The sequence below is a fragment of the Bufo bufo genome, chromosome 2 (genome assembly GCF_905171765.1).
Source record: "Bufo bufo chromosome 2, aBufBuf1.1, whole genome shotgun sequence".
Lineage (NCBI taxonomy): Eukaryota > Metazoa > Chordata > Amphibia > Anura > Bufonidae > Bufo > Bufo bufo.
Genome location: NC_053390.1, coordinates 341,251,012 through 341,265,225, shown reverse-complemented (window position 1 = coordinate 341,265,225; position 14,214 = coordinate 341,251,012).

Here is a 14,214-nt window from a genome sequence, read left to right as displayed (position 1 = left end):
CTAGAACTGACTGGGCCCCACAGCAAATTTTTGTACGGGGCCCCCCACACACGCTTCTTCACAAACCGCCTCCTCCTGTGTAAACCCCTCTTATACGGCTATTTTGTGACTTTTTATTTACTGTATTTACTGTCATTTTTAGCACGACTTAGAATTTTAACATTTACAGTTGCTGACAGAGTTTATATTCAACTCAACCCCTTTAAAACCTGCGCTGCAATTGTAATAGACCCGTCTGATTTACCTCTACATATCCACAAGTATTTTAGCCTCTGACCTTTCATACTGCAGCCATGGATGCAGTCATACACGCACTCTCCACATACATGGACGCAGTCATACACGCACTCTCCACATACATGGACGCAGTCATACACGCACTCTCCACATACATGGACGCAGTCATACACGCACTCTCCACATACATGGACGCAGTCATACACGCACTCTCCACATACATGGACGCAGTCATACACGCACTCTCCACATACATGGACGCAGTCATACACGCACTCTCCACATACATGGACGCAGTCATACACGCACTCTCCACATACATGGACGCAGTCATACACGCACTCTCCACATACATGGACGCAGTCATACACGCACTCTCCACATACATGGACGCAGTCATACACACACTCTCCACATACATGGACGCAGTCATACACGCACTCTCCACATACATGGACGCAGTCATACACGCACTCTCCACATACATGGAGGCAGTCATACACGCACTCTCCACATACATGGACGCAGTCATACACGCACTCTCCACATACATGGACGCAGTCATACACGCACTCTCCACATACATGGACGCAGTCATACACACACTCCACATACATGGACGCAGTCATACACACACTCCACATACATGGACGCAGTCATACACACACTCTCCACATACATGGACGCAGTCATACACACACTCCACATACATGGACGCAGTCATACATGCACTCTCCACATACATGGACGCAGTCATACATGCACTCTCCACATACATGGACGCAGTCATGCACGCATTCTCCACATATATGGACGCAATCTCCACATACATAGATGCACTCATACACACACTCTCCAACATACATGGACACACTCAACATATACATGGACACACTCATACACGCACTCACCATATACATAGATGCATTCATACACACACTCTCCACATATACATGGACGCAGTCATACACACATTCTCCACATACAGGGGCGCACTCATACACACACTCTCCACATACAGGGGCGCACTCATACACATACATAGATGCACTCATACACATACATGGACGCAGTCATACACACACTCTCCACATACATGGACACACTCATACATGCACTCACCATATACATAGATGCACTCATACACACACTCTCCACATATACATGGACGCAGTCATACACACACTCTCCACATACATGGACACACTCATACATGCACTCACCATATACATAGATGCACTCATACACACACTCTCCACATATACATGGACGCAGTCATACACACACTCTCCACATACATGGACACACTCATACATGCACTCACCATATACATAGATGCACTCATACACACACTCTCCACATATACATGGACGCAGTCATACACACACTCTCCACATACATGGACACACTCATACATGCACTCACCATATACATAGATGCACTCATACACACACTCTCCACATATACATGGACGCAGTCATACACACACTCTCCACATACATGGACGCACTCATACACACACTCCACATACATGGACACACTCATACACACACTCTCCACATACATGGACGCACTCATACACACACTCTCCACATACATGGACGCAGTCATACACAAACTCTAGTCTCCACATATACATGGACGCACTCATACACACACTCCACATACATGGACACACTCATACACGCACTCTCCACACACATGGACACACTCATACACACACTCTCCACATACATGGACGCACTCATACACACACTCTCCACATACATGGATGCATTTATGCACACAGTCACCACATACATGGACGCACACATATACAATACACATATATAGACACCCAGCTTTCCTACTGTGCCTCTCCCCCATACTCTAATACCTCTGCACTTGTGCCATGCAGGATAGCAGGGAAGCTGGATGACATTTTATGATATAATTCACCCAGCTTTCCTACTGTACTGCAGGTCACAAGTGCACAATCTGGGAAAGCTGAATATAACCCCAGTTCCCCTGCCACTCACATCACTGGTGCAGTTGTGGCAATGCAACTGATGTTCAGCTTGCCGGGCATGGAAGGTTCAAGCTGCAGGAATCACGGGTAGAAAAGGGGTGGGGCTATTATAGCTCCGCCCACATTGGGCTGTTGCTGGTCAGTGTCCATCATAAGAACTGAGGATGGGGAGAGGCGGAGCAATGTCCCTGATGTCAGGTCAGAGGTGCAAGTGCAGGAGAAGTCAGCTGCTCTGACAGGGGCCCGGGGTGACGAAGTACAGTGACTGCTCCCGGGCCCCTTCTGAGCTCGGGCCCCGAAGCAGCTGCTTCCCCTGCTTCCCTGATAGTTACGCTACTGATTCTGGCATTTGCTTTCTGCCTGCATACTCTAGAAAAATGGTTTTGCTTTTTGCATTTACTGCAGGTTTCTCCATATGCAGGACAGTGGTCTCTCCCCCAGGGGTGATTGTTTCCACAGTATCTACATCTAATTGTTTTTACTTTGCTTTCTTTCATGGTCTTTTTATATGTTTTAGCAGTATAATGTACAGCTTCAGTTTCACTTTTGCTTTCTTGCAATGCTTGTATTTGCATTTCTGTAAGTTCATGGCTTCTACACATATCAATGGCTCTCTGTAGGTTCAGGTCTGGTACTCTGAGCATTCTCTTTCTAGCATTAATGTCTTTTGATCCCAGAACTATTCTGTCTCTGATAAGTTCATCATGTAATACTCCAAACTCACATGTAGCGGCTAGCTGCCTCAGCCTAGTCACATACTATAGTTTCCAATGGGCCTTGGTTTGTGGTATTAAATATGTACCTCTCATAAATGATGTTACGTGAAGGCATAAAATGGCTCTGTAATGCATCCAGAGTTTTCTCTATGTCCTGCTTGTCGGCATCAGAGAGTGAGAGGTGCTGATAAATACGCAGACAGTCTCTCCCCAGCACTGAGCGCAGTGTCGCTATCCTTACCTTGGAGTCTTTCTTATCAAGTTCAGTTGCCACCTCATAATCTTCCCACTGGGATTTGAAATATGTCCAGTTAACTGCCAGGTCCCCTTTACAGTCCATGGGAGACGGCACAGGGAAGTTGTTTGCAGCCATTTTCTGTAACACTGTGTGTATCTTATTAATAAATTACCAGAGAAACTATTCTTGTTGATCTTTTGTTCTGATATTAGGACTTTAGTGGTTTCTAAAACACCAAAGCCCTCTCCACTTCTGACACCATGTTTCCTGAGGCGATGTGAGGTAATTCAACCAACTTTATTCAGACACAAACAATATAACAAAGGTTATAAACTGTCATATCTATATAGCCTACAGGTGGCAGTAAACATGTTAACATGTATAACTCCTAACAGCTGTCTACCTTCAAAATGAACCACACCTTCCACCCTCTGTCCCTTTTCTCCACATCAGTCCCTCCCTCCTTCCCTCACCCTTGTTCAGTTCGCATACACTTTATACCCTCATGCATCACCATGAACTATCTTTCTCCACGGTGCAGCATAAAAAACACCATATAAATCTTTCAACCACTCGCTGTCTCTTTCTGTTCTCCTGCTACTAGCTGCAGGAGATATTTCACCGAATCCTGGCCCTCCCTCTGTTGCTAACTTCAGGTTCTCCTCTGCCACAAACAGAAACCCCAAAAATCTGAATAATGTTCACTGCACATCCTCTCCAGTCTCTTTTAACTGGGCACTCTGGAATGCACGGTCGGTTCATGATTTCTTCCTCTCACACTCTCTGAACTTGCTGGCCCTTACAGAAACCTGGCGTCAACCCTCTGACACTGCTTCCCCTACTGCCCTATTCTATGGTGGACTTCACTTCTCCCATACCACCAGACCTGATGACAGTCATGGTGGAGGAGTAGGCATACTACTTTTTCCACAGTGCACATTTCAGGTCATTCCCCCTGTACCCTCTCTCATATTCCCCTCTTTTGAGGTTCACACCATTAGACTCTTCCATCCATTCTCCCTGAGAGCTGTAGTTGTCTATCGTCCCGCAGGCTCCCCCACCAATTCCTGGATAACTTTGCAGCCTGACTTCCTATCTTCTGAATCACCAACTCTTATTATGGGTGATTTTAATATCCCCACTGATGAACCTATCTCCCCATCAGCCGCTCAATTTCTTTCTTTAACCTCCTCTCTTGGCCTATCACAACTTACTTCCTCTGCCACCCATGAACAGGGCAATATACTTGATCTAGTCTTCTTCCGTCACTGCTCAGTCTCAAACTTTAGTAACTTATCCTTCCCACTTTCTGACCACAATCATTCATTTACCATTAAGACCTCACACTTTTCTCATGACAATCCTATTTTTCACACTTACAGAAACCTACACACCATTAACTGCCAGCAACTTATTAACACCCTACAATTAGCTCTTGCCCCAATCTCTTCCCTCCTCTGTCCAGACATGGCTGCCAATCATTACAACCAGACCCTTAAAACCACCCTAGATGAAGTTGCTCCAATATCAATCCGACCTTCCCGACACAGAACATGGCAACCCTGGGACACATCTGAAATACGTTTTCTCCAGCGCTGCTCCAGTTGTGCAGAACGCTTATGGAAAAAAATCACGAATATCAGCAGACTTTCTCCATTATAAATTTATGCTCAAAACATACAATTGGGCTCTCAACATTGCCAAACAAAAGTACTTCACCTCTCTCATCTCCTCACTCTCAAATAACCCAGAATGACTTTTTGACACTTTTCATTCCCTTTAAGCCCTAAAGTTCCAGAACCTGTCACTGACCTCTGCGCTGATGGCATGGCCACTTACTTCAGAGACAAGATTGGCAGTATCCGGCAGGAAATAATCTTCCAGTCCCCAAATAATATCAATCCTCCTCCCTCCCATTCCTCCACATGCTCTCTCTACTCTTTTGACCCTATAACAGAGGAAGAAGTTTCCAGGCTTCTCTCTTCTTCTCGACCCACAACCTGCAGCAGTGATCCTATTCCATCACAACTCCTCCAGTCCCTCTCCCCGGCTGTCATCACTCACCTAACTACAATTTTTAAAATGGTATCTTTCCCTCCTCTTTCAAACACTCTGTTATAACCTCACTACTAAAGAAACCATCTCTTGACCTGACCTATGCTGCTAACTACCGACCTGTTTCTAACCTCCCCTTCATCTCTAAACTCCTTGAACGTCTTGTCTACTCTCGCTTAATAAGCTATCTCTCTGCAAACTCTCTTCTTGACCCCTTACAATCTGCCTTTCGCCCTCTTCACTCTACAGAAACTGCCCTTGTAGTGTCCCACTAGGTAAAGGTGGGCACTGCACAAAAGGGGTTAATATGTCTTTAATACATCTAATGTGTTTTTATATGCATTTCCCTGTGTTAGCTGGGTGTCATGCCTATCAGGGTGTAATTTAGCCTCCCAGACGTTAGAGGGAGCAAGAGAGCCCTAGATATACACTCACCTAAAGAAATATTAGGAACACCTGTTCTATTTCTCATTAATGCAAATATCTAGTCAACCAATCACATGGCAGTTGCTTCAATGCATTTAAGGGTGTGGTCCTGGTCAAGACAATCTCCTGAACTCCAAACTGAATGTCAGAATGGGAAAGAAAGGTGAGTATTTCACAATCTGCTCAGTTACTGGGATTTTCACGCACAACCATTTCTAGGGTTTACAAAGAATGGTGTGAAAAGGGAAAAACATCCAGTATGTGGCAGTCCTGTGGGCAAAAATGCCTTGTGGATGCTAGAGGTCAGAGGAGAATGGGCCGACTGATTCAAGCTGATAGAAGAGCAACATTGACTGAAATAACCACTCGTTACAACCGAGGTATGCAGCAAAGCATTTGTGAAGCCACAACACGCACAACCTTGAGGCGGATGGGCTACAACAGCAGAAGACCCCACCGGGTACCACTCATCTCTACTACAAATAGGAAAAAGAGGCTACAATTTTCACAAGCTCACCAAAATTGGACTGTTGAAGACTGGAAAAATGTTGCCTGGTCTGATGAGTCTCGATTTCTGTTGAGACATTCAAATGGTAGAGTCCGAATTTGGCGTAAACAGAATGAGAACATGTATCCATCCTCTGATGGCTACTTCCAGCAGGATAATGCACCATGTCACAAAGCTCGAATCATTTCAAATTTGTTTCTTGAACATGACAATGAGTTCACTGTACTAAAATGGCCCCCACAGTCACCAGATCTCAACCCAATAGAGCATCTTTGGGATGTGGTGGAACGGGAGCTTCATGCCCTGGATGTGCATCCCTTTAAATCTCCATCAACTGCAAGATGCTATCCTATCAATATGGGCCAACATTTCTAAAGAATGCTATCAGCACCTTGTTGAATCAATGCCACGTAGAATTAAGGCAGTTCTGAAGGCAAAAGGGGTCCAACACCGTATTAGTATGGTGTTCCTAATAATTCTTTAGGTGAGTGTATATAGGAAGGCCCAGGCAGGGGAGTGTTAGTTCATTCCAGGGGACTAGAGGAGTTACTTCGTCCACCTGAAGCTCCTGAGGCTAGGATTAGCTCAGTAGAGACACCCCAGTTGCAGGACAGCACCTCCTGGGAGAAACCCATAGTCCTTCATCATCCAAGCAAAGATAAGTAACCCTGATAGGCAGATGCTTTAGGAAGAAAAGCAAGGATTTAATACGAGAGGAAGATATATATATATATACCAAGGATTTAAGCCATCATTTAGGCATCCGGGCCTTGGGATTGAAACCAGACAGGAGTTCTAGAAAGGACAGTGTACGCTATTTCTGAGGAAAGGTACAACCTGATTCTGAGTGCATTGTGGAATTACCCTCTGAGTATCTTGCATAATTACTACCTGCCATCGTGTGGAATAAAGCCTGCTTGTAAAGCTGTGATCTAAAGGACTGTGTTAACATCTGTATGTACAAAGTTGGACTGTTCAGTAAAGCAACGTTTGGTTCACTATACCATCTGTGTACCTCAGTTATTCCAACTATAAATCGGTGTGCCACCGTTACAGGCACTGGCGTCACGAATCCAACAGGGACCTTGCCCCAGGCACTCAAAATACCTGTAACATCCAGGGCACCTCATCCACCATCAGGCCTGGTCCCTACATACCGAGTGTGCCCCAGAGGAACTGTGTCTACCTCTCATTCACTGCCGCATGCCTGCCCAGGGTTCTCCAATACAGTGAGCAAACCTCGATTGCCCATAACCGTGACCTCACTTCGCTATAACCTGCAGGTCTGGCGTGCTGCATAAATTGGCGTCACGAACAGGATAACGGACATTCCTGCGCCATTGCGGATATACAACTGTGTGCTAAAAAGTGCCTTAAAGTGACCAAGCCCTATTGTTTTATTCAAAATTGCTGGGCCAAAGAACTGAAAAGAATTAGCGGTGTGAAGATAACGTTTTCTGGACTGTTTTCTGCTTATTTGAGCCACCGCTTGCTGTCAGTGAATAGACAGCGATTTTGCCCCTTAAACCTGAGGTGGATTGCAAGTGCGCCTGGTGAACTGTTTGGCGCGAAAAGAACCAGGCGGAGTCATCACCCAGCCGGCGAGGAGGAAGAACGCCGCCCTGTCTGGAGGAAGAAGTGCCGCCTACCTGAGTCCCGGAGCTACGAGAGGCCGCGCCCACCTGCTGACGCTGTACGCAGGACGTCCGACGCCCGTAGCCACGCTTCTCGCGAGACTTGGAGCGAGCACCACCGGAGTGAGTACCGACTTAAAACTTTTGCTGGCTCCCCCGATCACCTGGGACTCCCGTTAGTAGCCAAAGACTTTCCTGAAAAAAAAAAAAGTTATTACTATTGCCGCTCCGGTCCACTCCGCTACATTTAAAGGGCCATACCCACCTAGCAACACCATGTCTACACCGGAGGAAATCAGACAGGTGGCCCCAGTCGTGCCTTCTGGAGTATCCCCAGCCGACCCTAGGGCCCCTGCCGCCGCGGCACCGCCAAGCCTGATGCCGCTAACTATGCCGTATTATTTTGGGGCCCCCTGGTTCCCACGTTATTCCGGGGAAGCCCACAAGTTAAAGGACTTTAGGGAGCAGATACTGGCCTTGTTCCGGCTTTATCCCATAAATGCCGAACAGCAAATGGAGATCCTCCTAGCTCAGTTGGAAGGGGCCGCCCGCAGGGAAGTCATGTTGTGGCCCCGCTCTGAGAAAAGTAGCCTGGAACAGATCTTTGATCGCTTGGGCACCACGTTTGAGGCCAGAACGGTGTCAGAAGTTAAAATGTGTTTCTTCAGCAGAAAGCAGCAGCCTGGAGAGTCGCTCCGCGATTTTGCCCTGTCCTTACAAGAGACACTGAGAGCGGTAGTCCAAGTGGATCCTAAAGAAGCTGAGGACCAGGACCGGACTCTTAGAGAGCAATTCATTGCGGGCGTAAGTAATGAGCATTTAAAGGGCCAGCTACGCATGTTGTCAGCTCAACACCCCCACTGTGCATTTCTGGACTTTAAAGAATTGGCCATCAGTATATTAGGCCAGAACCCTGCTCCAGGGCCAGCAGCCTCCTATGAACCCCAGGCTTGTCAGCCAAAGACTGTTAGTGTGGGGTCTGCAGGGGTCAGTCAGGCCACCCAAGCTCCAGTCACAGATGTAGTGGCATCCCTCATGGAGCAAGTGAACCATCTTACTCTAAGTCTAGAGAAGGTGTGCAAAAAGATAGAGGAATGGGAGAGACCATTGTTACTAGAAGATGAAGGTCCTTTTCCTCCAAGGCTTCCACCTGCGTATGGAGACGTACACCCAAAAGAGCCTGATGGGCGACCGAGGTACAGGCCCAGAAGTAGAAAACAGCCTGTCTGCCACCACTGCAAGAAATATGGACATACTGAATCAATGTGCTGGCAGTTAAACGGGCAACCCCTGAGGCAGAGGACCGCCCCTCGGGAGGTAGAACAGTAGGTCCAAAGGATCCAAGCTGGATCCCTAAGTATGTAGGATCCCGTCCAAAAGTCAATATATGTATCAACAGGATACCCTTTGAAGCCCTGTTGGACACTGGGTCACAGGTCACCACAAGTTCTGGGATCCAAGTCTCCTCACCCAGCCACCAGAGTCCTGGCTAGATATCATTGCCAGCAACGGTAAGCCAGTGAAAGTGCATGGGTATTGGGAACCTACCCTTCAGGTGGGAGAAGCCACCCTGCCACAGCAAGGCGTGATTGTGGTAAAAGCGGGAGATAAAGGAGGACACCCTGTGATCTTAGGGACTAATGTTCTGAAAAATTGTTACTCTGAAGTGCTTGACGCATTAAATCAAACTATATCTTCAGCCTCACCTGCTTCCAGAAGAGTTATCCAAAAGACTATTAGTGTGCTGAGTGCTCAACAAAAGTTTGCCAACAAGAAAGGAGAAATTTGCACTGTCCGGATCCGGGATAACCGGCCGGTAATTCTGCCTCCAAATTCCCAGAGCATCCTGTGGTGCTGTGCGGTGTTAGGGATCCAGGGCCAGGATTATCAAGCCCTAGTGGAACCTATTCCCTTTGAAAATCATCCCTTCGTACGGACAGCCAAGAGCATGGTGACTGTGTCTCAAGGTAAAGTGCCTGTCCGTTTAATTAACTTTGGTGATCATCCTGTTACTCTCCTTAACCACCTCCGGACCGCTGTACGCACAGACGCGTCCTGGAGGTGGTTGATTCATTCCGCCTGGACGCATATACGCGTCATCTCGCGAGACGCGAGATTTCCTGTGAACGCGCGCACACAGGCGCGCGCGCTCACAGGAACTGAAGGTAAGAGAGTTGATCTCCAGCCTGCCAGCGGCGACCGTTCGCTGGCAGGCTGGAGATGTGTTTTTTTTAACCCCTAACAGGTATATTAGACGCTGTTTTGATAACAGCGTCTAATATACCTGCTACCTGGTCCTCTGGTGGTCCCCTTTGTTTGGATCGACCACCAGAGGACACAGGTAGCTCAGTAAAGTAGCACCAAGCACCACTACACTACACTACACCCCCCCTGTCACTTATTAACCCCTTATTAGCCCCTGATCACCCCATATAGACTCCCTGATCACCCCCCTGTCATTGATTTCCCCCCTGTCATTGATCACCCCCCTGTCATTGATCACCCCCCTGTAAAGCTCCATTCAGACGTCCGCATGATTTTTACGGATCCACTGATAGATGGATCGGATCCGCAAAACGCATCCGGACGTCTGAATGAAGCCTTACAGGGGCGTGATCAATGACTGTGGTGATCACCCCATATAGACTCCAGTATATAGACAAAAGACCGGCACTCACTATTCGAAAGTATTGTTGGCTTTATTCAAAGCATGGATACAGCATCACTCAGAGCAACACGTGTTTCGGCTCAACAATGAGCCTTTGTCAAGCAATTCCCTTTCATTTTGACAGATGCTCTCACAATATATCTCAACTAAGATTTCAAATTATTGAACAGGTCCAGCAACCACGTAGAGGGGGCAACAGGCTATTAATGCTTAAAAAACGGGAAAGCTTTTGGATCCACACTTTGCAGACTTTGGAACCAAAAGGTCTCAATCGTGATTATGAATTGAGTTCTTTCCTATGAGGTTATTCATTAATTTTTTCTCCCTTTCTTTCTTGTTTTCTTCTTTTTTTAGTCACAGAAAAAATGAAAATTGAAAATTATGAAAATAATGTAAAATTAAAAATTAAAATGTATATGTATAAAAATTTTTTTTGAAATTATGGTTAGTCTGTAAGAGATGGAGATATCTCAGGACATGGATTGTTATTATTTGTTGTGTTTAATTGGCTTTGGCGTATGTTTGCACCACATGCTTGCCCTTTTCCTTTTATTCTTTTTTGTCCGTTTTTTCCTTTGATAAATGTAAGTATTTCATTTTAGCATTGCGATCACCGATTTGAGTGATTGACTAATTGACCAATGTCTTCAGCTACAACTCTTTTACTTTGTTTATACAATGTTACTATGGCAACGTGACGTCACCACGTTTGAACGCCGGTCATGGCGCTCTATTTAAATTCCTTTGTAACTCATTTCCACTATGCTTGACAAAGGCTCATTGTTGAGCCGAAACACGTGTTGCTCTGAGTGATGCTGTATCCATGCTTTGAATAAAGCCAACAATACTTTCGAATAGTGAGTGCCGGTCTTTTGTCTATATACTGAAGTGGGTCTTTTCATACCCTGGACTCGAGCACCACACCACTGGAGAGGAGTGCCGACTGTTTCCTACTGTGTGTATTTATCTGAATCACAGTGCGAGCACCTTCATACAAGGATTACGACTTACCATGTCATTTGCATTCAGCGAGGAGAGAGCACGAGAGATTGTGTCTGAGGTCACCACCAGCACGGAGTTCCTGAAGACGCCGCCTACTGAAACACGCAGTAAGGAATGGGAGAGGGAATCGAGGAAGCTGGTAGCATGGGAGCTGCATGCAGCTACATTAGCCGAATACTGCAGACACCTCAGGATCCCGCGAGGATTAAGGGTAAATCTGAGACCCACTTTTTTCTGTGACAATCTACAATATTGCACACAGTTTGCGAATATATTAAATAAATGTTCGTATGATTTGATGGTATTAACCATTGAATATTTGAATACCTCGATTGTGGAAATTAAAACCCAGATCTGTGCTATCGAGCAACAATTACAAGACTCTTTGACACTAGAGGACCTTACATCTTTGAAACATAAAATTGAAAAAAATTGCTGTGATTTACAAAAGGATATTGAGGCCACCAAACGTAAGAAATACACAAGAGACTTGGAGGACTATCAAAATAATAGAGTATATAAATGGCAAGACTCAATAGGCACTGCGACTCCATTAACTCGTCGTTTTGTACGCCGGGGAGGGTCCCAATCATCTGGATCCGGCAGTGATTATAGCGCTAATCCACGTCCACCGGCGTCTTTTTTAGGGCAAAGACGCCGAAGAGGAAAACCACCAGGAGAGCAGGACGCCACTATAGGAGAGCTGCAAGTGCCAATGGCAACAAGGTCCCAGGTACAAATGAGACTTTAATATACAACATATCATCTAAAAATTTAACTCCGATACAATTACAATTGTTACAGAAAGGTCTCTCTTTTAGTCCTACTGAAGTCTTTGATAGTTTCCAATTTGATATGGACTGTCGCCGTTTTTTTAGGAGTGTACGTTTAAAAGCACATTTTGCTACCAGAGATGTGTCGGTCTCCACATTGATTACACCTACACACCAGGGCTTAAACTTAAACCAATTTGGTTTAAGACTGAAGAGTAATTTTCAGCCTCCGAAAATATATCATCCTGTGGAGACCTACATATCCCTGGTGCAGAGGGATTTCAGTACAATTATCTCTGATTTTCAACATGAGGGTTTGGCTGTTGCACAAAACCTAACTAAGGAAGAAAGACATGCATTATATACGATGTTAGATGACAAATCAGTTATATTTAAACCTGCAGACAAAGGGGGTTCATTGGTGATGCTAGACAGGGAATATTATGTTTCTGAAATTTTATCACAACTATCAGATCGTGACACATATTACCCTTTAGACAGGGACCCGGTTTTTGATATTAAGCGTAAATTATCCGAGATTGTGAACATACATAAAGACAAAGGATTAATAGATGATAAACTGTGCCAATTCTTAATTAATCAATATCCGGTAACCCCTGTTTTATATATGTTGCCTAAAATTCATAAATGTTTGACAGCCCCCCCTGGTCGGCCGATTGTAGCCTCCAATGATTCCATATTGTCTGCACCTGCGATGCTTCTTGAAAAGGTGTTGACCCCGCTGATTAAGAAAACTCCCTCTTTTCTATTGGACACTGCTCATTTTTTGACTGACATTCGGAATGTACATTTAGAGACAGGAGATCTTTTTGTTACTTATGATGTATGCAGTTTATATACATCCATAGAACACGTGAAAGGCCTCTCTGCTGTGGAATGGGTCCTGGAATTTTCAAGTTATAATGCACAAGAAAAAGATTTTTTTCTTCAATTATTAAAATTAGTTCTAGAAGAGAACTATTTTTTATTCCAGGACACTTTCTTCAAACAGAAACGGGGGACCGCGATGGGCTCGCATGCCGCACCGCCATATGCAAATAGCTATATGGCTTGGTTTGAATTACATTTTATATACAATAATCCATTATATATACAATTTTGCATTTTTTGGCGTCGATTTATAGACGATATATTTTGCATATGGCGGGGCGGCATCGAGTCCCTGGATTTATTTACTAAATATTTGAATAATGTATGGCCTGAATTAAAATTCACGGTTCAAAGTGATTTAAACAAGATCAATTTCTTGGATACCTGGGTAATTAAAGGTCCTGATAATTTCATACAGACGGATTTACATATAAAAAAAACAGACAAGAACAGCCTGCTTCATTACTCTAGCAATCACGCACCATCGGTAAAAAAATCTCTGCCCCTCTCACAATTTAGACGTGTGGAAAGAATTGTGTCAGATGAAACAGTGAGAACAATGAGACTAAGTGAGATGACAGACAAGTTCTCCTTTAGGGGTTATCCGAAACCTCTGTTAGATTGTGAAATTAAGAAATGTAGTGGTGAGGCCTATAATAATAAAAAAAGTTCTTGTATTGATAATAGACGATTACCGTTTATCGTAAAGTACCATCCGTGGATTAATAAATTCCGACATGTGATCAATAAACACTGGGGGATTGTGCGTGCGGCCTACCCTGATGTTGTTGAGTTCAGAGATGTGCCCATGATTTGCTACAAAAGAACCAAAAATATCAGAGATTTAATTGTTAAAGCCGATATAGGTGGCAGCAAGTCGTCACGACAACTTTTTCTTTCTACTCCCAAAAAGGGTACCTTTCCTTGTCTGCATTGTGTTCACTGCTCAGCAGTGATCAAAGGTGAAACTTTTTCCCATCCGCACACAGGTAAAAAATTCCCTGTCAAGGGATTTTTTACTTGTGACAGCAACTATGTGGTATACCTGTTAAAATGCC